The following is a 26981-nucleotide window of genomic DNA, read 5'->3' on the forward strand; positions in this document are numbered from 1 at the left end:
CAATGAAAACAAAATGATAGTAAGTTCTAGCTAGATACAGTTGTCTGCTGGTAGCTGAGTCTGTGGTCTATACTTTCCTTGTTAGAAGGAGCTACTTCATGTTGAGCAGATTGAGGAAGAACAAAAAAAAGAAGAGTGATTGGTACAAATTAGAGAAAAGCTAAAGACTATTGGCACCAAACCCAGGCTTTCTTCTTGGTATAATCACAAATGAAAGGGAACCAAAACACTTTTTAATTAGGAGAGATGAGAAGTTTGTGTGGTACATGGACAGTCGTTTATTTATATAAGTAAGCAGAGCGGGAGAGGGCCTCACTTGGTATAAGCCACTAGGACTTGATTAATCTCAACATTTAGGCAATGTGAGCAGGAAGTTCCTCACCTTTGCATTCATAGGAAGTAGGAAACACCCAAGGCCCACCACATCATACTTCCCTGTAACTGGCTGTATCAAAACACTCCAAAATATACATAGATAAGAAACAAAAAGTCAAAAAGTCAAAAGTCAAAAACTACATTACCAGTATCTTTTTTTTTTTTTTTTTTTTTTTTTTTTGAGACAAGGCCTTACTCTGTTGCACAGACCAGAGTGCAATGACATGATCTCGGCTCACTGCAACCTCTGCCTCTTGGGCTCAAGCAATCCTCCTACCTCAGCCTTCCAAGTAGTTGGGACTACAGGCATGTGCCACCACACCCGGCTAATTTTTATAGAGATGGAGTTTCGCCATGTTGCCCAGGCTGGTCTCTAACTCCTGGGCCCAAGCAATCCACCCACCTTGGCCTCCCAAAGTGCTAGGATTACAGGCCTGAGCCACTGTACCTGGCCCATTATCAATATCTTAATACTATTTTTGACCCTGTCAGTACCTTTGCCATGTGATATAGAGCCAGTAAGTTGAAGAGACTCACTGCAAGATACAGAGACCAACATGGTTAGGGGGTGTGAAGTTCACACTTACTGAAGACACCCACCACTACTGAAGTTGACATGTCACCACTGTTCTGAAGTGAGAAGTTTGGGAATGTACTCGCGCGCGCGCACACACACACACACACACACACACACACACACACCCCCCCATGCATTCACAAACAGAGAGAGACAGTCTTGCGAAGGCAGCAGCAGCAAGTAAGCAGTGTCCTCACCTTACCATTTGATGCACCAGATACTACCTTCCTAGCTTAGCTACCTTCCTAGCTTAGCAACCTTCCTAGCATTGCAGATGAGGAGCACTAGGACGAAAGGGAAGATTCAAGTTTAAGACGTGACTCCATCCACCTCCATTTGAAACTGTGCCAACCAGCACACAACTGTGAGAGACTTTGGAGGGATGCACATCACATATATCCAGTTAAAAGATATAGAGATATTTGGGGCCGGGCGCAGTGGCTCACGGGATTAGAGGAACCTGCCACCACACCTGGTCAACACTTTGGGAGGCCAAGGAGGGTGGATCACCTGAGGTTGGGAGTTCGAGATCAGCCTGACCTACATGGAGAAACCCCATCTCTACTAAAAATACAAAATTAGCCAGGCGTGGTGGTGCATGCCTTGTAATCCCAGCTACTCAGGAGGCTGAGGCAGGAGAATCGCTTGAACCCGGAAGGCAGAGGTTGCAGTGAGCCGAGATTGTGCCATTGCACTCCAGCCTGGGCAACAAGAATGAAACTCCGTCTCAAAAGAAAAATAAAATAAAACAAAATAAAGATATTTGGACTCCCTTCCTCTCTCCTCTCTTGAAATCTTCTGGAAGGAATATAAAAAGAAAGCAAAGCAAAAACACAAAAAAGTTCCCATTTTTAATGAAACAAGGAAACTCTCAGAACCTCAAACCACAAACCATGAGGTATGCCTGCCAAATACTGCAAAGTCTGTACTAAAATTGATGAAATGCTAAGAGTCGATGTACGCTGCCTATATCCATGAGCAGGAAATATATTTCCTTAGAGGGACGAAATCATTGATCCTTGGATTGGAGGGGTGTTTCCCAAAGGGGAAAGGAGGCTTGTGTTACTAGGGAAGAATGAAATAAGTTTAGGTGGTACATGAAGAGTCATTGAATTATATTAAATAACTTAATGAAAAAGTGATTCTTTTTTTTTTTTTTTGGTTCCCTTTCATTTGTGATTACATCAAGAAGAAAGCCTTGGTTTGGAGCCAGTAGTCTTTAACTTTTCTCTCATTTGTCCTAATCACTCTTTCTAACAAGGAAAATGCAGACCTCAGACTCAGCTCGCAGCAGACAACTGTATCTAGCTAGAACTCACTGAAGTTTTGTTTTCGTTGCGTTTATTTATTGTTTATTTTCTATTTTTGAGACAGAGTCTTGCTGTGTCACCCAGGCTGGAGTGCAGTGGCGTGGTCTCAGCTCACTGCAACCTTCACCTCCCAGGTTCAAGCAATTCTCCTTCCTCAGTCTCCCAAGTAGCTGGATTACAGGCGCCCACCACCATGCCCAGCTAATTTTTTTTGTATTTTTAGTACAGATGGGGTTTCACCATGTTGGCCAGGCTGGTCTCGAACTCCTGACCTCAGGTGATCGGCCCACCTCAGCCTCCCAAAATGCTGGGATTACAGGCGTGAGCCACCGTACCCACCCTCATTGCATTTATTTTAATATTTACTTTCTATTTATGGCAAGTGATACTTTCTTTACTTTTCCTTCTTTTTTTTTTTAAGAGATAGAGTCTTGCTACGTGCCCAGGCCAGATTACAGAACACATGGGCTGAAGTGATCCTTCCACCTTAGCCTTCCAAGTTGCTGGAACTACAGGTACATGCCATTGTGCCCAGCTTGGTATTTTTCACTTATGATAATGATATACCTCTTTTTTTTTGTTTTTGACAGAGTCTTGCTCTGTCACCCAGGCTGGAGTGCAGTGGTGCGATCTTGGCTCACTGCAACCTCCACCTCCTGGATTCAAGCGATTCTCCTGCCTCAGCCTCCTGAGTAGCTGGAATTAGAGGCTCCTGCTACCACACCTGGTCAATTTTTGGATATACCTCCTTTTTAAATAAGAAGGCATTTAGTTGAAAAAACTGGGAATTAATTTAAAGAAAAAAATTGATTTTAGTATAGGTGATATACAGATAAGGCAAAAATTGTGGAAGTGGTACTCAAATGACTGAAATTTATATTTGAGTTACAAGACCCAGGAAAAACTGGTAGTGTTCCTTTGAAGAACGAGTATGATAGCAGGGAGGGTAGAAATCAGGGAGAAGCTGGGAAGATGGTTATTTATTTCTATTTTTTGTGACCTGGCCTCTAAGCCAAAAGAGTCTCTTGGAGATGAGGGGGTGAAGGGGGTAGAGAAATTATTTCTAGATTAGAACCCAGAGAGCCTAGAGTGACAGGGCTTTGCTGGGGGCCTTGGCAACCTCCTGAGAGCCAAAACCTGAGAATCTCAGACATTCTCTGAGATGGAGAGGAAATACTGTCAACAGATTTGAAACACACTAAAGTGAAGCAGCTAATTGCCTCAAAGTCCTTCTTCTTCCTCTACCCATGCTATTTAACAAATAATTCTCCATCACATCAGAGAAATTACAAAGTTATCTCTTTTTAAAATAAAAAAATACTCAAAGGTGAGGTTCAGAAGTAAAAATAACGAATTATAGAACAACAAAAGAGGAAAAAAAAGAATGGCAGGTCTCAAGAAAAGAAAGGCAGGAAAGCCACTTTGGAATCAACCAAAAGAGAATGAACAAAAGTGAAAACAATGGAACAATATGGAAAAGAACAAAGAAATAAACATAATCGTAAATATTTGATAGTTATGAAAAATAAGCAATAGAGATCCAATAAATGCATGATTGGCATTCCTGAAGACCAAGTCAGAACAAATGGAACAACAGAATAATGGAGGAAATGTAACCAAAATGAAGACTTGAGTCAGCAGGTAGAAAGCACACACTGTGTCAAGGTAAAATGAGTACAGAGTGATCAATAAAAAAATACATCAGATTTTTAAAATTTAAGAGCAACACAATGTTAAAGGACAATGAAGCAAGATTTATAACATTTAATGGCATGAAGATATGACTCATGAATTTTATATTTTGCCAAGTTGTCCTTTAAGAACTCTAAAGGCTGACCTGTAATCGCAGTACTTTGGGAGGCTGAGGCAGGCAGATCCCGAGGTCAGGAGATTGAGACCATCCTGGCGAACACGGTGAAATCCCGTCTCTACTAAAAATGCAAAAAAAAAAAAATTAGCCAGGCTTGGCCGGGCATGGTGGCTCACGCCTGTAATACCAGCACTTTGGGAGGCCGAGGCAGGCGGATCATGAGGTCAAGAGATTGAGACCATCCTGGCTAACATGGTGAAACCCCGCCTCTACTAAAAATACAAAAATTAGCTGGGCATGGTGGCAGGCACCTGTAGTCCCGGCTACTCTGGAGGCTGAGGCAGGAGAATCACTTGAACCTGGGAGGTCGAGGTTGCAGTGAGTCGAGATTGCACCACTGCTCTCCAGCCTGGTAACAGATCAAGACTCTGTCTCAAAAAAAAAAAAAAAAAATTAGCCAGGCGTGGTAGCACGCACCTGTAGTCCCAGCTCCTCAGGAGGCTGGGGTAGGAGAATGGTGTGAACCCAGGAGGCAGAGGTTACAGTAGGCTGAGATCGCATCACTGCACTCCATCCTGGGCAACAGAGTGAGATTCCATCATAAAAAAAAAAAAAAAAGAAGAAGTCTAAAGGCTATTGGCAGTCATTCTTGAGCATGAATGAACTCAGAGTTTCCACATTCTTGAAAAAAAAACTTATTTAAGTTGAAATTATTCAACCAAGAGATTAATCAAAATGGAGGAACCAAGGAAAGAATTGAGGATTTAAAAAAATACTGAAGATGACTTTTGAATTGTTTTAAATACAGAACCAAGAATAAATAGCTGTGGAATTTATGGTCAAAGAACAAAATGTAGGCCTGGGCATGGTGGCTCACACCTGTAATCCCAGCCCTTTGGGAGGCTGAGGCGGGTGGATCAAGAGGTCAGGATGTAGAGACCATCCTGGCTAACATAGTGAAACCCCGTCTCTACTAAAAATACAAAAAATTAGCCAGGCGTGGTGGCGGGTGCCTGTAGTCCCAGCTACTCAGGAGGCTAAGGCAGGAGAATGGCGTGAACCCAAGAGGTGGAGCTTGCAGTGAGCCAAGATTGTGCCACTTCACTCCAGCCTGGGCGACAGAGCAAGGCTCCATCTCAAAAAAAAAAAAAAAAAAAAAGAACAAAATGTAAAAATGTAGGCTGGGTGTGGTGGCTCACGCCTATAATCCCAGCACTTTGGGAGGCTGAGGCGGTTGGATCAGGAGGTCAGTCGTTTGAGACCAGCCTGGCCAATAAGGTGAAACCCCATCTCTACTGAAGATACAAAAATTAGCTGGACGTGGTGATGGGCACCTGTAGTCCCAGTGACTCGGGAGGCTGAGGCAAAAGAATTGCTTGAACCCAGGAGGCGGAGGTTGCAGTCAGCCGAGATCAGGCCACTGCACTCCAGCCTGGTAACAGAGCGAGACTCCGTCTCAAAAAAAAAAAGAAAAAAGAAAAAAATGTAAACATTCCAAGCTCTTATACTGTAAACATAATTATATACACAACAAAAACAGGGAAGTGAGGGGAAAGGGCAGTGGGAAGATTTCTAAGCATGTAAATTTACTCATCTTTAATGTCTGGAAAATAATCCACTGTAAAAAATGAGCTCCAGCCAGGCATGGGGGCTCATGCCTACAATCCCAGCACTTTGGGAGGCCCAGGCAGGAGGATCACGTGAGCCCAGGAGTTCAAGATCAGCCTGGGCAACCTGGGGAAACCCCTTATCTACTAAAAATACAAAAAATTAGCCAGGCATAGTGGCATGCACCTGTAGTCCCAGCTACTGGGGAGGCTGAGGCACGAGAATCTCTTGAATGTAGGAGTTGGAGGTTGCGGTGAGCTGAGATCATACCACTGCACTCCAGCGTGAGCGACAGAATGAGATTCTATCTCAAAAAAAAAAAAAAAAAAAACAGAAAAAGAACTCCATGAACTACAGCTTTTTCAAACAAACACAATTCTAATTTCTTGATGATTTTTGTGTTCGTTTTTCTTATCTTTGAGGGGGTTATTTTAGGAATTTTTGTGGTTTACAAACATTTAGCTGAAGTTCAGCAATTCCTTCTATTTTACTTTGTTTCTGTTTTCTGTAAAATTAAACTTAATTTTACTTAAAAATAATTTGTAGAATAAAATTCCACTGTTCTCTATTGATCTTTTTGCTCTGCATGCCCAAGTTCAGATGACATATTCCAAATATTGGTGGCTGTTTCCAGAAAGTGAGATTTGAGACACCAGAAAAAAAAAAAAAACTTCCTCATGGTGCTTTTCAGTGCTTTTTAGAAAAGCTCATTATATGTAAAAAAACAGTCATTTTTCTTGAGTAGTGTGGAATAGAAGGATAAGATGGCCCCCATGCCTTTCGTCACCAGATGTTACACCCATGATTATGTGATTTATGTGGTGAAAAGGATTTTGCAGATGTCATAAAAGTTATTAATTACAGGCCAGGTGAGGTGGTTCATGCCTGTAATCCTAGCACTTTGAGAGGCTGAGGTGGATAGATTGCCTGAGTTCAGGAGTTTGAGACCAGCCTGGTCAACATGGAGAAACCCCATCTCTACTAAAAGTTCAAAAATTAGCCAGGTGTGGTGGCACTCGCCTGTAGTCCCAGCTACTCTGGAGGATGAGGCACGAGAATCGGTTGAACCTAGGAGGCAAAGGTTGGAGTAAGCTGAGATCGTGCCACTACGCTCCAGCCTGGGAGACAGAGTGAGATTCCATCTCAAAAAATTAAAAAAAAAAAATTAACTCTGTCATCCAGGCTAATGTTTCTGTTTTTAGTAGAGATTTTTGTACTTTTGGTAGAGACAGGGTTTTGCCACGTTGACCAGGCTGGCCTCGAGCTCCTGACCTCAAGTAATCCATCCCTGTTGGGATTACAGGTGTGAGCCACCGCTTCTGGCTGCATGAAAAAGCTTTAATGCAAAAGAGGTATCTGGTTGCTGGCTTTGAAGATGGAGGGGACCAAGTGGAAAGGCCCTGAGGAGCAGCCCCCAGGAGTTAAGAGCAAGTCCCTTGCCAACAACCAACAAGGAAACAAGGACCTCAGCCCTATACCTTCAAGAACCTTCAAGGCAGGAGGATAACTTGAACCCAGGAGTTCAAGGCTGCAGCGAGCTATGACGGTTTCACTGTACAAGATAAATTGAAGATAAATGAAGTTAGTAAGGCTAAGGTGGGAGAATCCTGTGAGGCAAGGAGTTTAAGACCAGCCCAGGCAATATAGCAAACCCCCATCTCTACAAAAAAGTTTTAAAATTGCCTGGCACGGTGGCTCACACCTGTAATCCCAGCGCCTTGGGAGGTTGAGGTGGGCAGATGGCTTGATCGCAGGAGTTTGAGACCAGGCTGGGCAACATAATGAGACCTCATCTCTACCAGAATATATATATATATATGTATCACTTGAACCCAGGAGTTCAAGGCTGCAGCGAGCTATGACGGTCTCATTGGACCCTAGCCTGGGTGACAGAGTGAGAACCTGACTCGAGAAAAAAAAAAGGATGAAGGTAACAGCATCTTTGTTCTTCAGACAGATTCTCTCTAACATCTACCTCCCAATTTCTGCCCCATATAATTTTATGGATAAAAAAAATTTACCTTCTATTCTTAACCATAATTAAGTATTCTGCAGACTGATCCTAAAACATGAAAATCACTTAAAACAGCATTTGTTAGATTGGTGCAAAAGTAATTGTTGTTTTTGCCATTGAAAGTAATGGTAAAAACCATACTACAGTATTCTGTAAATATTTTTCTCTGAAGAGGCAAAATGTTTATAAGAATTACTCTTCTTGGCTGAGTGTGGTGACTCATGCCTGTAATTCCAGCACTTTGGGAGGCCGAGGCTGGCGGATCACCTGAGTACGGGGGTTTAAGACCAGCTTGACCAACATGGAGAAACCCCCTCTCTACTAAAAATACAAAATTAGCCAGGCGTGGTGGTGCATGCCTGTAATCCCAGCTATTTGGGAGGCTGAGGCAGGAGAATTGCTTGCTTGAACCCAGGAGGCGGAAGTTGCGGTGAGCCAAGATCATGGCATTGCAGTCCAGCCCAGGCAACAAGAGAAAACTCTGTCTCAAAAAAAAAGAAAAAGAACAAGAAGAAGAATTACTCTTTTTATTGTACGAACTTCTTTCCCCTTGGATCTTCTATTTGCCTTTCTTGCATTTTTTCTTTATCATGATTCATTTTACCCTAGTTTCTTTATCCAGTTAGGTATTTTGTTGAGTTTTTAAGCCTTCCCCTCTGGGGCTCATCATCCTCCTCCTATAGGGTTGTCATGGTAGCATTTACCTTTATGGCTTTCCAGGGCCAATTGTCTTTTGTATTTAGGGTAGAGACAAGGTTTCACCATGTTGGCCAGTCTAGTCTTGAACTCCTGACCTCAAGTGATCTGCTCACCTTGGCCTCCCAAAGTGCTGGGATGATAGACATGAGCCATCGCACCCTACCTAGAGTCATGTTTTTAATTAATTAGAACACTCGTTTGTCCTTTGTTTGGCATCCTATCTTTCTGAATATATTAATTAGTTTGCTTTAATTTGGGTTCTCTTCCTCAAAATAAATGCATCCTCCAAGGTTGTTGTTTTATTTTCCTGCTCGTTTTAGTCTTTCTAACTGGCTGACTGTGGGAATGGACAACAGGAAATGGAGTAAGGGCTGCTCCTTACTCTTGACCAAATGCATCTTATAATACCTGAAGTCAGTGTTTGCTACCACCAAAGAAGCAATCAGCATTAGCCCAGGTGGTTCATTTCCTTATTTATTCAGCATCTTTACTGGACCCTTTCTGTGTGCCAGTGCTACAGAGGTTATAAAGATGGATAACAGGCCAGGTGCGATGGCTTACGCCTGTAATCCCAACACTTTGGGAGGCCCAGGTGGGCAGATCACCTGAGGTTGGGAGTTTGAGACCAGCCAGGCCAACATGATGAAACCCCATCTCTACTACACATATAAAAATTAGCTGGGCGTGGTGGTGGGCCCCTGTAATCCCAGCTACTTGGGAGACTGAGGCAAGAGAATTGCTTGAACCTGGGAGGTGGAGGCTGCAGTGAGCTGAGATTGCCCCACTGCACTCCAGCCTGGGTGACCGAGTGAGGCTCGTCTCAAAAAAAAAAAAAAAAAAAAAAGATGGAAAACAGTGCCTGCCTTTCAGAAAGCTCATAGCTGGGTAAGAGGAAACAGACATATAAACAAGTACAGTCTCTCTCAGTATCTGTGGGGCATTAATTCCAGGATCCCCAAGGATACTAACATCCGTGGATACTCAAGTTCGTAGCATCTGTAGATGCTCGTTTTACACTATGTATAAAATGTAGTATTTGCATGTAACCTGTGCACATCCTCTCATGTACTTTATAATCTCTAATCTCTAGGCTACTTATAATACCTAATGCAGTGTAAATGCTAGGTAAGCAGTTGTTATACTGTATGGGTTTTTTATTTGTATTTTTTATTGTTTTTTTCTTCCTGAATCTTTTCCATCCGAGGTTGGTTGAGTCTGCAGATGTAGAAGCCACAGACAGGAAGGGCCACGGTGTGTGCAATAGTGTCTTGAGTGTTCCAATAGGAACCCGTTTAGGACCCGGTGGAGGTGGAAAAGGGCAAGTGCTCAAAGCTACTGGGAAGGGAGGATCTGGGAAGCTCCACAGGGGTGGTGATACTTGCATCAGGATTGAAAGATGAGTGGGCGTGGGTGAGGGATGGAGTAGGAATCCAGGATTCCAGGCAGAGGGGGCAGTGAGAGCAAAAACAAAAAAGCAAGATGCCATCCCAGGAGTGCTGGGGACTGCAAATTCCCAGAACCCCAGAGCAATGAGGCTGCGTGAGGGAGGGAGTCACGGGCCAGATCATGGTGTCCTGTGTTCCGGGTCACGGTGCCCGCATGACTCCGCAGGAGTGGGAAGTACTAACAGCCTGGACACAGGACAGTGCCATGATCAGATTTTTGTTTCAGAAAGTTCCAATAGGCTGGCACAGTTGCTCATGCTTATAATCCCAGGCCTTTGGGAGGCCAAGGTGGAAGGATCGCTTGAGCCCAGGAGTAATATCAACCTGAGCAACATCATGAGAGCCTGTCTCTACAAAAAATGAACAAAATTAGCCAGGTGTAGTGGTGTGTGCCTGTGGTCCCAGCTATTCAGGAGGCTGAGGTGAGGATCACTTGAGCCAAGGAGATAGAGGTCGCAGTGAGCCATGATCATGCCACTGCAGACTGAGTGTCAGAGCAAGACAAGCAAGCAAGGAGGGGGAGGTGTGGGGGGAGAGAGAGAGAGAGAGAGAAGCAGAAAGAGAAGAAGGAAGAAAGGGAGGAAGGAAGGAGGGAGGGAGAGAGGCAGAGAAAAAAAAGAAAGGGAGAAGGAAGGGAGGGAGGGAAGGATGGAGGGAGGAAGGGAGGGAAGGAAGGAATGAAGGAAGGAAGGAAGGAAGGAAGGAAGGAAGGAAGGAAGGAAGGAAGGAAGGAAGGAAGGAAAAAGAAAAAACAAAAAGAGGCTGGGCACAGTGGCTCACACCTGTAATCCTAGCACTTTGTGAGGTCGAGGTGGGAGGATCACAAGGTCAATAGATCAAGACCATCTTGGCCAACATGGTGAAACCCCGTCTCTACTAAAAATACAAAAATTAGCTGGGTGTGGTGGCACATGCCTGTAGTCCCAGCTACTTGGAAGGCTTAGGCAGAAGAATCACTTGAACCCGGGAGGCGAAGGTTGCAGTGAGCCGAGATCTCGCCACTGCACTCCAACCTGGGTGACAGGGCCTCAAAAAAGAAAGAAAGAGAAAGAGAGAGAAAGACAAAGAAAGAAAGAAGGGAAGGGAAGGGGAAGGGGGAAAATGAGAAAGAAAGGAAAAGAAAGAAAGAGAGGAAGGGAAGGAGAAAGGAAAGAAGAAAGGAGAGAGAGAAAGAAGAAAGAAAAAGAGGAAGGAAGGAAGGGAGGGAGGGAGGAAGGGAGGAAGGGAAGTTCCAATCATATTAACTAACTAAAATAACTTTCTTTTCATAGCAAACTATCCCCACAAACAGACTCTGCTTGTAGTGTCTTACTGGTGCGATAAACATCAACAGGCCTTAAAATACTAAGCTATTTTGTTTTTGTTTTTTATTTTTTGTTTTTTATTTTTTTGAGACAGCTGCTAAAGCCCAGGCTGGAGTGCAGGGGCTCAATCTCAGCCCACTGCAACCTCCGCTTCCCGGGTTCAAGTGATTCTCCTGCCTCAGCCTCCCGAGTAGCTGGAATTACAGACGCCCACCACCACGCCCGGCTAATTTTTGTATTTTTAGTGGAGACAGGGTTTCACCATGTTGGCTAGGCTGATCTTGAACTGTTTCCATTACTTTTAAAAGGCAGTATGAATCAGTGTTAATAAAAACTACTTTGAATGGTATGCTAATGAGTAATTAGATTGAGTTTCCCTCAAAAACTGGATTTAATAACCTTGGCCTACATTTACTTTCAAGGAACTTGGTTGTCTGCCTTTATCCTGAAAATGAAAACTTGTGGTTTTAGAAGCTACTATTTGATGGGGAGGTTGCAGTGCGGAAGAATTTCCCCCTGCAGGGGGTCTCCTTTGAGTTCTTTGCTCCCTCTATCCCCCCATGCCTTCATTCACTGTCTTTCTGTGAACCGGCATGTGCCTCATTTTGAAAACACTAGTGTGACCTCAACAACTAAGATTAAAGTAACAGTTGTTAGAAAAGAGCATAGTCTTGTACCCTAGAGGATGTGGTAGCCCCAAGTAAGCAAGAACTGTGCCACATTGAAGTTTTGGGGTTTTGGTTTTTGGTCTTCAAAGAAATTCATTTTCTCTGAAGAATGCTGGAGAGTCAGGAAACTAAGAAATGGAGCAAAGTAATCTTTAACTGTCCAGGGACAACCTCTGATAATACATTGGAATATTTTCTTCCAATGTTTCTATTTTGTGTCTATTTATTTTTAATATTTATTTATTTAGAGACAGAGTCTCACTCGGTCACCCAGGCTTGAGTGCAGTGGCACGATCTCGGCTCACTGCAACTTCCGCCTCCCGGATTCAAGTGATTCTCCTGCCTCAGCCTCCCAAGTAGCTGCAACTACAGGCACCTGCCACCATGGCCGGCTAATTTTTGTATTTTTAGTAGAGATGGTGTTTCACCACATTGGCCAGGTTGATCTCAAACTCGTGACCTCAAGTGATCTACCTGCCTTGGCCTCCCAAAGTGCAGGGATTACCGGTGTGAGCCACCATGCCCAGCCTTATTTTGTGTTTTTTAAAACTTTTTAACACTTGGGAATCATTCCAAGCACAATATTGTACCCTGCCCTTTTTGGCTTAACATGATATTATCAACATTTCCCTACATCAGTAAAATATATTCATAAACATGATTTCTTTCTTTTCTTTTTTCTTTTTTTTTTTTTTTTAAGGCAGAGTCTCGCTCTGTCACCAGTCCGAAGTGCAGTGGTGCAATCTCGCTCACTGCAGCCTCCACCTCCCAGGTTCAAGCAGTTCTCCTGCCTCAGCCTCCCAAGTAGCTGGGACTACAGGCACCCAGCACCATGCCTGGCTAGTTTTTGTATTTTTAGTAGTGAGAGTGTTTTGCCATATTGGTGAGGTTGGTCACGAACGTAAACATGATTTCTAATGACTGCCTGATAGTCCATAACTTGGATTACACTAATTTCCTAACAAATCACCTACTAACAGACTTTTAAGTTCTTTAGAATATTTTATGGTTATAAACAACACTGTGATGAAGAGCTTTATGCAAAAAGAAAAATGGCTCATGTGTCAAACTATTGTATTAGAATAGATTCAGAAAGAAAAGGTTTGAATGCTTTTACGGCTGTTAAAAAATTACGGTAAATATATATAACATGATATATATCATTTTAGCCATATGCAAATGTACTATTCAGTAGCATTAAATACATTCACAATGTTGTATCACTATCACCCTATCTACACCCAAAACATTCCATCTGGACCCATTAAACAATAACAGCCCCATTTTTCCCTTCCCCCAGGTAACCTGTATTCCACTTTCTGTCCCTATGAATTTGCCTATTACAGGGACTTCATAGAAGTGAAATCATATAATATTCTGCTTTCTGTGTCTGACTTATTTCACTTAGCATCATGTTTTCTAGGTTCATCCATGTTGTAGCATATATCAAATTTTCATTCCTTTTTATGGCTGAATAATATTTGATTTTGTGTATATACCATACATTCTGCTCGTCTATTCATCTGTGGATGGACATTGTGATTGTTTCTACCTTTTGACTGTTGTGAATACTGTTGTGATGAACGCTGGTGTACAAGTATCTGTTTGAGTCTCTGCTTTCAATTCTTGTGGATATACACCTAGAAGTAGGATTGCCAAATCATACAGTAAGTCTATGTTTAACTTTTTGCGGAAACTCACACCATTTCTTTTTTCTTTTTTTTTGAGATGGAGTCTCGCTCTGTTGCCAGACTGGAGTGCAATGGCGTGATCTCAGCTCACTGCAACCTCCACCTCCCAGGTTCAAGCGATTCTCCTTCCTCAGCCTCTTGAGTAGCTGGGATTACAGGCACCCACCACCACGCCCGGCTAATTTTTGTATTTTTAGAAGAGACGGGGTTTCACCATGTTGGTCAGGCTGGTCTCGAACTCCTGATCTCACGGTCCACTCTCCTTGGCCTCCCAAAGTGCTGGGATTATAGGCGTGAGCCACCACTCCCAGCCAGAGAACATATAATTTTTAATGCTTTCCCATTTTAACCAACCATCCCAAACTCGTGTTGTAAGAGAGCTTCAACTATCCATGTGAAACCAGGGCAAAAGTGGAGTCCTAGTAAGAGTGCTTTAGACTTTAGAAAAATCTTCAACAAATATGAGTGACTTTTGTGTGCATTGTGCAACATCCAGTCCTTTGAGAAAAAACAAAGAAGTCTAGAAAAAGAATTCCATTTCATTCATTTATTCAAAAGCATGTATTGGCTGGGCACGGTGGCTCACACCTGTAATCGCAGCACTTTGGGAGGCCGAGGTGGGTGGTCACCTGAGATCAGGAGTTCGAGACCACCTGGCCAACATGACGAAACCCCGTCTCTACTAAAAATACAAAAATTTGTCTGGCGTGGTGGTGGGCACCTGTAATCCCAGCTACTTGGGAGGCTGAGGCAGAGAATTGCTTGAACCCATGAGGTGGAAGTTGCGGTGAGCCAAGATCGCGCCACTCCACTCCAGCCTGGGGAAAAGAGCAAGGCTCCGTCTCAAAAAAAAAAAAAAGACCCAAAACCAAAAGCATGTATTAAGAGAATAATAATGGGTAAGCCCTGTTCTGTGTGCTACATAAACAAATACAAGTGCCATGTTAACTAAGCTGAGAGAAATGTTAAAGAAAAATCAGGAGGCACATCCCACAGCAATACGGTACTAAATCTCAAATGACTTCATCATAAGTAATAGGGATTTATACATGAGAACAAACCTTGACGGCCGTAGGCCAGGGCCAGCATGACCTTTCCCAAGGGTGATATTTTAGCAGGTATATTATTTTCCTACTGCTGTTGCAAATAAATTACTACAAGTGGCTTAAGACAATACACATTTATTGTCTTACAGTTCTGGAAGTCAGAAGTCCAAAATGGGTCTTATGGGCTAAGATCCGGGCATCGGCAGGGCTGTGTTCCTTTTTGGAGGCTCTAGGCATGACTGTTGCCTTGCCCTTTTCAGATTCCGAAGGCTGTCTGCACTCCTTGCCTTGTGGCTCCTTCCTCTGTCTTCAAAGGCCATCTCCCCAGCCTGTTTCTTTATTTTTATTTTATTTTATTTATTTATTATTTTTTTGAGACAGAGTCTCACTCCATCACCCAGGCTGGAGTGCAGTGGCACTGTCTCAGCCCATGCAACCTCCACCTCCCATGTTCAAGCAATTCTCCTGCCTTGGCCTCCGGAGTAGCTGGGATCACAGGTGCGCGCCACCACGCCTGGCCTCTCCAGCCTCTGTTTCTGTCGTCACATCTCCTCTCTCCTCTTTGACCCTCCTGTCATCCCCCTCATAAGGACCTTCATGATTACATTGGGCCCACCCAGAAAATACAAGATAATAAAGCCACCTCAAGGTCGTCAACTTCATCATGTAAAGTAACATATTCACACGCTCTGGGGATTAGGATGTGGACATCTTTTGGAGTTGGAGGCAGGGGCATATTATTCAGCCTGCTGTAGCTGGGTAACATTTGGAAAAGCAGAGAAGAAGGAAATTGTGATAGAGCATGTAGAAGGTATTTGTCAGTTTGACTGCATGCAACACCCTTTCTTATATGGGAGGAATTCCAAGATAAAAAGTGAGACACACCCCCCTCTTCCCATGAAAGAGGTACCTGACCCAAGCGTAGCCAGTCTGATGTTCTGACCACCATGTTAACCAAATGTCTTCGCTTTTACTTCGTTGCTCTTGGGCTTGTGTTTGGAGGCCTTATCAGAAACAGCCACGTGAAGCTTATTATTGTGATTACTTCAGGAACATTGTTGAGAACAAAGTCCACCTCGATACCAGGAATAGCAGCAATTCTTACGAGCACATGGCTTGCTGTCAACTTACAGAAGTGGTGATTCCTATAATTGGACATTTCCCAATCCTTATCATGTTCTGTAAGGTTGAAGCCAGCTGTTAGAAGTTTGACGATGACCATTAATTGCAAGCCTCTTCCTGTCAGTGTTGGAAGCTGATTAAAGGCAGGCCAAAGGATCCTCATGAAGTTCCTGGTGGTATCAGTTTCATTATCACAGGCCTTTGGTGAATGTGTTAGACATGTAGGTTGCACATCTTGTTTTGATTTGTTTTTTGAGACAAGGCCTTGCTCTGTCACCCAAGTTGGAGTGCAGTGGTATGATCACAACTCACTGCAGCCTCGACCTCCTGGGCTCAAGCAATCCTCCTGCCTCAGCCTCCCGAGTAGCTGGGATTACACACATGCACCACTATGTTTGGTTGATTTGTAAAATTTTTTTGGTAGCCATGGGAGTCTCACTCTGTTGCCCAGGCGAGTCTCAAACTCCTGAGCTGAAGTGATCCTCCTGCCTTGGCCTCCAAAAAGGCTGAGATTACAGGCATGAGCCATCATGCCCATCAGAGTTTGCATCTCAGAAAGATCTACAGGCATTCATGCCCTGCCCCAACTTTCTTTTTTCTTTTTTTTTTTGAGACGGAGTCTCGCTCTGTCGCCCAGGCTGGAGTGCAGTGGCCTGATCTCAGCTCACTGCAAGCTCCGCCTCCCGGGTTCACGCCATTCTCCTGCCTCAGCCTCCCGAGTAGCTGGGACTACAGGCGCCCGCCACCTCGCCCGGCTAGTTTTTTGTAGTTTTAGTAGAGACGGGGTTTCACTGTGTTCACCAGGATGGTCTCGATCTCCTGACCTCGTGATCCACCCGTCTCGGCCTCCCAAAGTGCTGGGATTACAGGCTTGAGCCACCGCGCCCGGCCGTCCTGCCCCAACTTTCAACCCTACGTCTACATGTTGGGAACAGTGCAGGGAAAAGAGCCACATTTGTGCCTGCCCTTAGCACACTTATATTTCCACCACATCGGAGGTAGTGGTCTGCCTCCCACTTAAAGAACAAAGAGAGAAGGCTGGTCACAGTGGCTCACGTCTATAATCTCAGCACTTTGGGAAGCCAAGGCGGGTGGATCACCTGAGGTCGAAGTTCGAGACCAGCCTGGCCAACATGGTGAAACACCGTTTCTACTAAAAATGCAAAAATTAGCATGGTGGTGCGTGCCTGTAATCCCAGCTACTTGGGAGGCTGAGGTGAGAGAATTGCTGGAACCTGGGAGGCCGGGTTTGCAGTGAGCCAAGATCATACCACTCCACTCCAGGCTGGGCGACAGAGAGAGATTCCATCTCAAAAAAAAAAAAAAAAAAAAAAGAACAAAGAGAAAACGATCCATAAAAGAGTGAGTCTCCAGGCCTGACCCAGATGTCCTACTGTCAGCAAGCAAGAGAAGAAGCAGCAAGAGAATACATTCCTTGAAGTTCCTTCCTAGGGGATGCAGACATTTGTTGCTTTTGTGTCAACTTGAGAACAGAGATGCCAGCAATGTTTTTCTATTGTTTTTTTAATAATGTGTCAGAAATACGTGTTTCCACCTTGAGGCCTCCAGATCTTCCATGGCTCATTGTTAAAGCATCATTCAGGGTTTAGCTCAGCTGTCACTTCCTGAAGTCACTTCCATGGCCCCCAGTCTAATGTAGCTTCCCTCTATCCACCCCACCGCTATTACTCTCCATCTCATCTCCATTAAATGATCTTTTTCATCTATGTATTTTCTTCTTTGCTGCTGGTGGTCTTCCTCCTTCAGGGAGTTTCCCTGTCCTGTTCGTGCTGTGTCCTCAGTGCTTAGCATAGTCTCTGGCACACAGTAGGGCTGGCAATACATGTTGTTGAATGAATGAGGGGTGCTGCCTGGGCCAAGACTTGAGCTCCTGGCCAAGACCTGAGCCCCCCATCTATTCCATTCCAAGCATTAGCAGTTCTCTCCACCATCATCTGTCTTTCTCTCTCTCTTTTTTTTTTTCTTCTTTTTTTGCGATAGAGTCTTGCTCTGTCACCCAGGCTGGAGTGCAGTGGCCTGATCTCAGCTCACTACAACCCCTGCCTCCTGGGTTCAAGAGATTCTCGTGCCTCAGCCTCCTAAGTAGCTGGAATTACAGGCGCCCACCACCATGCCTGGCTAATTTTTTATATTTTTGGTAGAAATGGGGTTTCACCATGTTAGTCAGGCTGGTCTTGAACTCCTGACCTCAAGTGACCCACCCGCCTTGGCCTCCCGAAGTGCTGGGATTACAGGGATGAGCCACCATGCCCAGCCCATCTGTCTCTTATGCATCTCTTCTTCTCCATCCCTCCCACCTCCTAGCACTAATGTTCAAGCTCTAAGGCAATTACGATGGTGGTAACTGCTCAGTCCGCACCAATCTCTAGCCCACCCTGTTACCAAATGTTCCTCCTGAATCTCACCAGGGTGCTTTCCTCTCTGTAATTCTTAGCTTTGGTCTGCTCCACTCCAACCAGTGGACTGATTTCCATTATGGAGGAGGAGAGAGGCACCCCTGGGGAGATACATTGTACTTGAAGTGGGTGTACGGATGTGCAGATTGGAAGCAAAGCAATGCCTTCTCCTGCCTGCACTTTTGTTTTATACGCACAATGTTTATTTTTGTGTGTCAAAATTGTTAAAGTAGAGCCTGAGAATTTGTGTTTATCAAGGGAGGGTGGTGGTGGTGTGATTTTTCAAAGTTAAGAGAAACTGGGCGTGGTGGCTTATGCCTGTAATCCCAGCACTTTGGAAGGGCAAAACAGGAGTATAGCCTGAGTCCAGGAATTCAAGACCAGCCTGAGCAACAGGGCAAGACCCCATCTCTACAAAAATGTTTAAAATTAGCCTAGCATTGTGGTGTGCATCTGTGGTTCCTGCTACTCCGGAGGCTGAAGTGGGAGGATTGCTTGAACCCAGGAGGTTGAGGCTTCAGTGAGCCATGTTCGTACCACTGCACTCTAGCCTGGGTGACAGAGCAAAACCCTGTCTCAAAAAAAAAAAAAAAAAAGTAGTTAAGAGAGCTGTTGATTGCTCTCTCCACTAAAGTAAACCTCACCCCTTAGTGCCTTTGCCCATGTGGGTCCTCCCTCCTGACCTCCGCCTGGGAAATTCCTGCTCTCTTCAAGGGCCAACTCAAAGGCCCCTCCTGGGCTGTGCCACTTTCTCCATACCCCCCACATCTTTTTCCCCTCCCCTAGGTCCCTTAGCACTGTGTCCATAGCTCTCATGAGTCAGTACAGTTGTCCCTCAGTATCTCTGAAAGATTGGTGCCAGGACCCCTTGCAGATACCAAAATCCATGAATGCTCAAGTCCCTTTGGTGTTTGTTTGTTTGTTTGTTTGTTTGTTTGTTTTGAGTGTGCATGTGACGGAGTCTCACTCTATTCCCCAGGCTGGAGTGCAGTGGCCAGATGTCAGCTCTCTGCAACCTCCACCTCCTGGGTTCAAGCGATTCTCCTACCTCAGCCTCCCAGGTAGCTGGGATCACAGGCATGCACCACCACGCCTGGCTAATTTTGTATTTTTAGTAGAGATAGGGCTTCACCATGTTGCCCAGGCTGGTGTCAAACTCCTGACCTCAGGTGATCCACCTTACTTGGCCTCCCAAAGTGCTGGGATTACAGGCATGAGCCACTGCGCCCAGCCCTGCTCAAGTCCCTCATAGCAGGGGTTCCCAACTCCTAGGCCATGTACTGGTACTGGTACCAGTTTGTGGCCTGTTAGGAACTGAGCCACACAATGGGAGGTGAGCAGCAAGCAATCTGTGTTTACGGTCACTCCCCATCGCTGGAGGTTCGCCTCCTGTCAGCCCCAGTGGTGGCATTAGATTCTCAGGGGAGCATGAACCCTATTGTGAACTGTGCACATGAGGGATCTAGGTTTTGTGCTCCTTATGAGAATCTAATGCCTGATGATCTGTCAATTTCTCCCATCACCGCCAGATGTAACTGTCTAGTTGCAGGAAAACAAGCTCAGGGCTCCCACTGATTCTACATTATGGTGAGTGTCATGATTTCATTATATATTTCAATGTGATAATAATAGAAATGAAGTGCACAATAAATGTAGTGCACTTCAATTGTCCCCAAACCATCCCCAACCCCCTGCCTGGTCTGTGGAAAAATTGTCTTCCATGAAACTAGTCCTTGGTGCCAAAAAATTGGGGACTGCTGCCTTACAAAATATGGTGTGGTATTTGTATGTGACCTGTGCACATCCCCCCCCCATACTGTAAGTCATTTCTAGATTACTTATAGTATCGAATACAATGTAAATGCTATATAGACCATTGTAACACTGTATCGTTTAGGGGATAATGACAAGAAAAAAAGCCTGTACATGTTCAGTACAGACACAACCTTTCATTTTTTTCTAAATAATTTTGCTCCATAGTTGGTTGAATCCACAGGGGTGGAACCCACAGATATAGAGGGCTGACTGTATTTTATACCTGTTCAGATCCCCTATCAGATCAGGTGAGCTTCGAGGGCTGGACACTCAATAAACACTTTTTTATGTTTTATTTTTTAATTTAATTAGTTAATTAATTTTGAGACAGGATTTCACTCTGTCACCCAGGCTAGAGTGCAGTGGCTCGATCTCAGCTCACTGCAACCTCCACCTCCCAGGCTCAAGCCATTCTCCTGCCTCAACCTCCCAAGTAGCTGAAACCACAGGTGCGCACCACCACACCTGGCTAATTTTTTGTATTTTTGGTAGAGATGGGGTTTCACCATGTTGCCTAGGCTATAGACTTCCCTAAATTCCCCCAGGACAAGGACAAGACTGACCCCAGGGTCCAAATCAGGGCTGCATCTGCAGGTGGCTGCAGTTCATGGGACCCACCTTTGAAAGTCAGAGGTGAACAGAGTCTAGAAGTTTGCCACAAGATTGATGTCAGCTAGTCTTGTTCCCTGGTCTCTACAGACTAAAAAAGTCGAGCCCCCCAAAAGTTCAAAGGACTCAACCAATGTCTTAATCTTCTCTGTGCCTAGAATCGAATCAGGCACTGCTTACAAAATCATCTTTATCCATTCAAAAAATATTTATTGATCACCTATTGCGTGCCAGGAATTGTATTGCCCTACAGAAGCCCCCTGTCTGATGGGTATATAAAGTAAAGTAGAGGTTCCTCTTCAAAGACTTTCATCTAATTAGGAATAAATAGTAACTTCTCTTAGAAGCAAAATGTATTCAAAGACCTGTGCTAACATTCTTAAGTATCTGCTATCCGTAATAAAGAAATCAATGTACTTTATGTTCTTAGCTCCCACAATTTAGCTGAAATAGTTGCCCTAGCATGCTTATACTGGTCCAAGCAAGCATCAGGTCATAGCCCGTTCCTCTTCCTTATTTGAAGGTGTTTTTACCTTTCTCAGCTTTTCACAAGTTACTTCCTCCTTCCTTTGTTCTCCTCTGCCTTTGCCTCTTTTAAAAGGTTCTACGTTGCCAGCCATTCGGGACAAACACAGAATGTGCGATCCCATTCCAGCCAATGGAAACTGGACACAGCAGTAGGGTGGGTGTGTCAGGTTATAAATGACCCTGTCTCTTTTGTTCAGTGTACTCTCGTGACAAAACTGCTGGCGAGTGTACCCTTTCTGCAGAAAGTAAAAATGGCCTTGCTAAGGAAATTAAATTTATGTTCAAGTGCTATTTCTTTACAGCACCAGGGAACAAGAAATGCTTTTCTAACCTGGGGAAGACAGACCTATAGCCAGCTACAATGAGACAGCCCAGGGATAGAGCCTCTAACCCAGCCGGGGGTCAGAGGAGGCATCTTGGGGAGGTGAAAGCTGAGGGGAGTCTGCAAGGAGGAGGAGGAGCTGGGCAGGCAAAGGGTCAGAGGAAGATGTTCCAGGCAGAGAAGGTGAGCTGGGAGCCAGGGAGAAGCGGACCCCATTGGAAATTGCAAGTAAATATAGAGAAGTCAGTATATGTGCAAAGTGCTTTGTCCAGTTTTGGAACTCCAAGGAATTAGAAAACAGTGACCCTGACCTCAAGGAATTTACAGTAAAAGATATGTGAAAAGGGAAATAGATAATGATATAGAGCATCATGTTTTGCTTCACCTGTAAATCCTGCAGGTTACATAATACAGTTTGAATGTGATTCGGAGCTTCCACCCCACTATTATAAGAATACTTTTCTTTCCTTCTTGGAGCACGTCAGTCTTCCATGTTAAGTTCCACAACCACAGGGTTCTACTCAGTCACTAGGACAGTCCTAGAGCTTCTGCCTATTAGAGAGAAAAAAATCAGAGAAGCAGATGAGTCCCCGTCAGTGTCTTGTTCTCTGCTGCTGTTATTGCTGTTGCTGTCAGCGGTGCCTCTGGTGAGACCTCAGAGCCTGGGGCAGAGCTTGTCCAAGGAAGAAAGTGCTTCTAGGACAGAGATGGGGGTTGTGGTCAGGGAGAGAGGGGAGAAGAGGACCCTTTTCCATAGGGTCCCCCTAAGCAGGGGTTGCTGCAGGCCATGATGACCTCAGCTCCCAGTGCCTTGGCCTACTGGCCCTGAGCCATTTCAGATCCTGTGAACACAGGCACTTGCACACACCCAGAGTCACCCCCAGGGACAGGGGGCTGCCAACCTGAAGCCACATGTATTCTGGGAAGCAGCAAATATCTTTCCTCGGGGACCTCGCCCTCCCAAGCAAGGAAGTTCCTCTGTCTTCTGTTCCATGGCCAGCTCTGTCCCCAGGATGAGTGGCATCTCTCTCTGGAGACTAATGGGAAATATTACTTCGCTCTGGTACACATTTGACAAGCAAGTGGTTAGATCAATGCCACAGGGCCCGCTCAATAAATACTTGATGCTGATTGTACCAGACACTGAAGGAATTGTCCATTCCACACCGGTTGCCCCTCCTAAAAACTGCCTCTTCCTCCATTCTCGTCATGGTTCCCTAGACAGCTGCAAGGTTCTGGAACCATCTTGCCCTCCTGCCCACCATGGGACAGTAAGTTTCTTCCTGGGTGTTTTTGGGGACTTGCAACTGAGAAAGTCAGGGTTCTTCTGATGATGGAAACTGCCAAATGTCCACCTCAGGAGCTGGTGGCAGTTGTCAGGAAGAAAAGGGTAACTGTGCAGAGAGAAAAGGCAACAAGAGCCACAGGGGAGAAAGAAGCAGGAGAGATGGTGGGGGACCCCTCAGGGGAGTCTCTGGTTCTCATGATGTCTGACTTTCCTGTAGTTCTGGCAATAAAACCCTCTCTTTGCTTAAGCGACTTTGCGTGCTTTATGTAAATCTGTCACCTTATAAACTAGGGGGACCAAGCAATTTATTGTCAAAATTAAGACATTTTAAGAATGAAAGGGGTGGCCAGGCACAGTAGCTCACACCTGTAATCCCAGCACTTTGGGAGGCCGAGGCGAGTGGATCACCTGAGGTCAGGAGTTCGAGACCAGCCTGGCCAAGATGTGAAATCCCATCTCTACTAAAAATACAAAAGTTAGCCAGGCATGGTGGCGCATGCCTGTAATCCCAGCTACTCGGGAAGCTGAGGCAGGAGAATCACTTGAACCCTGGAGGCAGAGGTTGCAGCCAGCCGAGATTGTGCCACTGCACTGCAGCCTGGGTGACAGAGCAAGACTCCATCTCAAAAACAAACAAACAAACAAACAAACAAAAACAATGAAAAGGGTCATCCACTATGTACCCACAAAAATTAAAAATAAAATTTAAAAAAATAAAAGAATGAAAGGGGACATTACTAATAATTACTCTGGGATAACAGATGTAACCTGGAATGGTCTCAGACAAGCCAAAACCTCTATGCACCCTACTTACAACTCACTGATCCAATCATGGGACAGTCAGTCTGTCCAACTCTACTGAGGTGCACAAGTGGGGCCCTGAAGAAGGAGGAAACATCTGACTATGCAGGTATCTGGCTGGTGGCTGCAGAAACACGTGCCCTAATACCCATTCCTCTCTCCTTGCCGGCTGAGCACACTTTCATTGCACCTCCATAGGGAGGAAAACACCTTGTCCCAGACTGCTTCCAAAATTACATCAGGTTCATATGGGGGAAAGCCCACAGATGAGCCACAGACTGGCTCCCATCCCAGTCATGGATCTCAGTGAGGACCACTTACTCTCCCTGGACCTCAGCCAGAAAAAGGAGTGGTGAGGGTATCTGTTGAATGACAGTGATATTGCCTCCATATGCTCTGTTCTTTTGTTATAGATGCCACTGCGTCCCAAGCTACATCCTCCGTGAGTTGTTTTTTGTTTTTGTTTTTGTTTTTTTGAGATGGAGTCTCGCTGTGTCTCCCAGACTGGAGTGCAGTGGCGCGATCTCGGCTCACTGCAACCTCCACCTCCTGGGTTCACGCCATTCTCCTGCCTCAGCCTCCCGAGTAGCTGGGACTACAGGCGCCCGCCACCACGCCCAGCTAATTTTTTGTATTTTTAGTAGAGACAGAGTTTCACCGTGTTAGCCAGGATGGTCTCGATCTCCCGACCTCGTGATCCACCCGCCTTGGCCTCCCAAAGTGCTGGGATTACAGGCATGAGCCACCGCGCCCGGCCCCTCTGTGAGCTTTTAAAACCTTCTCCCAGCCTCCTGCATGACTTTGGCCATAAGCATCATTCCTCATCTGGGCTGAAACCAACAGGGAGTTCCTGAGGGTCGGGCAGCGTTTGGTTATGAAGGGCAGGGATGCTCTGCCTCCTGCCATCGCTCTGGGGGAGCTCTGTCCTAGTTAGCAAACTAAGAGCCACTGGCAGGAGCTTGTTGATCTCAGGAAAGTCCACCGGTAGCCATGGGGTGCATGATCCAGCTCCCCTCTGACCCTATTTGGTCACAGGTAGGTTCTCTAGGACTGATGGGAAGAAGGAGACACTGAGGAAGATGCCTAAGACATCTGGTGGAGCCTTGGCTGTTCCCTCTCCACTGTCCCTATCAGACTCCCAGCAAATGTGCACAGGGAGGGTGGGGATGGCTCCGTCTTCCAGGGTGACTTGGGGTGAGCATCCTGCAGCTCAGCAGCTGCATCCTGCAGGGCGAGTCCACCCATTTCCCTGGCTTCTCCAAACACCTCAGCCTCTTGGTCTTCTACCCTTTGCCCTCTGCGAGAGAGGGAGGAAGGTGTGGTCAGCGTGGACTTTACCCATGAAGGGCTATTGCTTTAAGGAGTGTTGAGGGTAGGAAGATATCTATTAAGCTAGCTTGGCAAATTCCCCGACCAGTGTTACAACTCTTTTAGAATTTGTCTAGCAGGTTTCTGGTCTTTACTGAAAAGCCCCAAATAAAAATACAATGTAAGACAAGACGAGACAATACATTCCTTTCCATAAATTCCTCTTCTGGAAAGCCCCCCTTTACCTCCCCCCCCAAAAAAAATTCTGGCCGGGCACAGTGGCTCACGCCTATAATCAATCCCAGCACTTTGAGAGGCCAAGGCAGGTGGGTCATTTGAGCTCCAGAGTTCAAGACGAGCTTGGGCAACATGGCAAAACCCCGTCTCTACTAAAAACTATAAAAATTAGCCAGGCGCGGTGGCAGGTGCCTGTAATCCCAGCTACTTGGGAGGCTGAAGCCGGAGAATCGCTTGAACCTAGGCAGCAGAGGTTGCAGTGAGCCTGGATCGTGCCACTGCACTCCAGCCTGGGCAACAAAAATAAATAAATAAATAATAAATAAAATAAAAATAAAAACCTCTGTCCATTTGTGTATTCTCAGAGGGCATATGCCTTTTTCTGAACCTGGAAATAATGCAAAAAGTTCTGACAACTGGACAAAGGTCCATAGTCTGTCTGGACAATTCACATGTGCATGTCTGGGGCAGAAGATAGTTGATATAGAGGGCAGACACCCAGGTGCTGTCGTAAGAGATCGGTCTGAGTACAGAGACCCCTGTTCCATCCCTTATGGAGTCCCTTTAATGACTGTATCTGGGAATGAACATACCCAAGTCCCCTGAACACAGACTCTCCTGCCTCAGCCAGGCTGAGCGTTTTGGGACATGGCCTTCCTTCAACCCTCCTCTGCTCTAAAACTTCAGTGGCTTTTGACTGCCCCTCAATCATCCTTGCACCTCTAGGGCTCTATCCTCTGATGTCCTACCCATGGAAATTGACCATGTCTTCCAAATCAAACGCTTGACTCCAGGCAGGCCAATATCTGTACTCTAAGACTGCTTGCTCATTCCTATCTCTGGCTACCTGGAGCTCCCTGCCCCTTTAAAAATGTGCTTATTCTTCAAGCCAGACTCTTCCTTGGAGCCTTTCCTAATGACTTCAGTCCATGTTAATTTCATGCATTAGCCATAGGACTAATTTAACGCTTGATCTTGTGCTGACACATTCTTGACTACTGTACTGGCCTATGGCTGCTCTTTCCAACTACTGAGTGTGCAGGACAGAAACTATCTTCTGCATATTCATATCCGCACGCCCCCACTGTGGTGCTTAGAATAGTACCAAACTTGTAGTAGGTGTTCAATAAACTCTTGTTAATCATTTGATTTCCATACTGAGTTGAATTGTTTTGGTTTCTTGTAGCGTTGCTGTATGCTAGTGGTTTCTAATCTTCTCAAATATGAGGATCTCCCCATGAGAAAAGTGGTATCTTGAGTATTGGTTAGATTGAGAAGACACATGATGATAAAAGGCTTTTATATAACTTATCTTTTATTCATTCTCAACAAAGACTGCACGTAAAAGGCTTTTATATAACTTATCTTTTATTCATTCTCAACAAAGACTGCACACATTTGAGAAACAGTAGTGCCCGTATATGTGAGAGAGAAAGGATAGCCACTGAGTACTGGAAAATGCTTGCTGCAGACGTGGTTCATGAACTCCTTGCTATAACGGTATAATAGAGATCTCATGACTTCATGGCCCGAGATTGAGAACCAAAGGAGTATGCAATTCAGCATAATCCTTGCAAGTACCTAATCCAGACATCTCTCTGCAGCTATCCAACCCTGATTGCATTTACGATGTTTTGTGGGCCAAGTGCAGTGCCTCACACCTGTAATCATCCCAGCACTCTGGGAGGCTGAGGTGGGTGGATCACCTGAGGTCAGGAGTTCAAGACCACGCCTGACCAACATGGTGAAACCCTCCCTACTAAAAATACAAAAATTAGCCGGGCAATGGTGGCGGGCACCTGTGGTCCCAGCTACTCGGGAGGCTGAGGCAGGAAACTCACTTGAATACGGGAGACAAAGGTTGCAGTGAGCCAAGATCGCGCCACTGCACTCCAGCCTCGGCCATAGAGTGAGACTCAGTCTCAAAAAAAAAAAAGATATTTTGTGAAACAAATGAATAGATACAACAGAAAACGAGAGGTTAGAG

General features: G+C 45.2%; 1 protein-coding gene and 1 non-coding gene across 11 annotated transcripts in view; both read left to right on the forward strand.

Annotated features, from left to right (window-relative positions):
- Positions 1 to 26981, forward strand: part of DGLUCY (D-glutamate cyclase) — a 164134-nt gene that overhangs the window by 6310 nt on the left and 130843 nt on the right. The window lies entirely within an intron of this gene.
- Positions 24864 to 24924, forward strand: LOC123574808 (U7 small nuclear RNA). Its single transcript, XR_006699993.1, has one exon. It is a non-coding gene; the product is annotated as a U7 small nuclear RNA (small nuclear RNA).

This window comes from Macaca fascicularis, chromosome 7 (assembly GCF_037993035.2).
Source record: "Macaca fascicularis isolate 582-1 chromosome 7, T2T-MFA8v1.1".
Classification (NCBI taxonomy): Eukaryota; Metazoa; Chordata; class Mammalia; order Primates; family Cercopithecidae; genus Macaca; species Macaca fascicularis.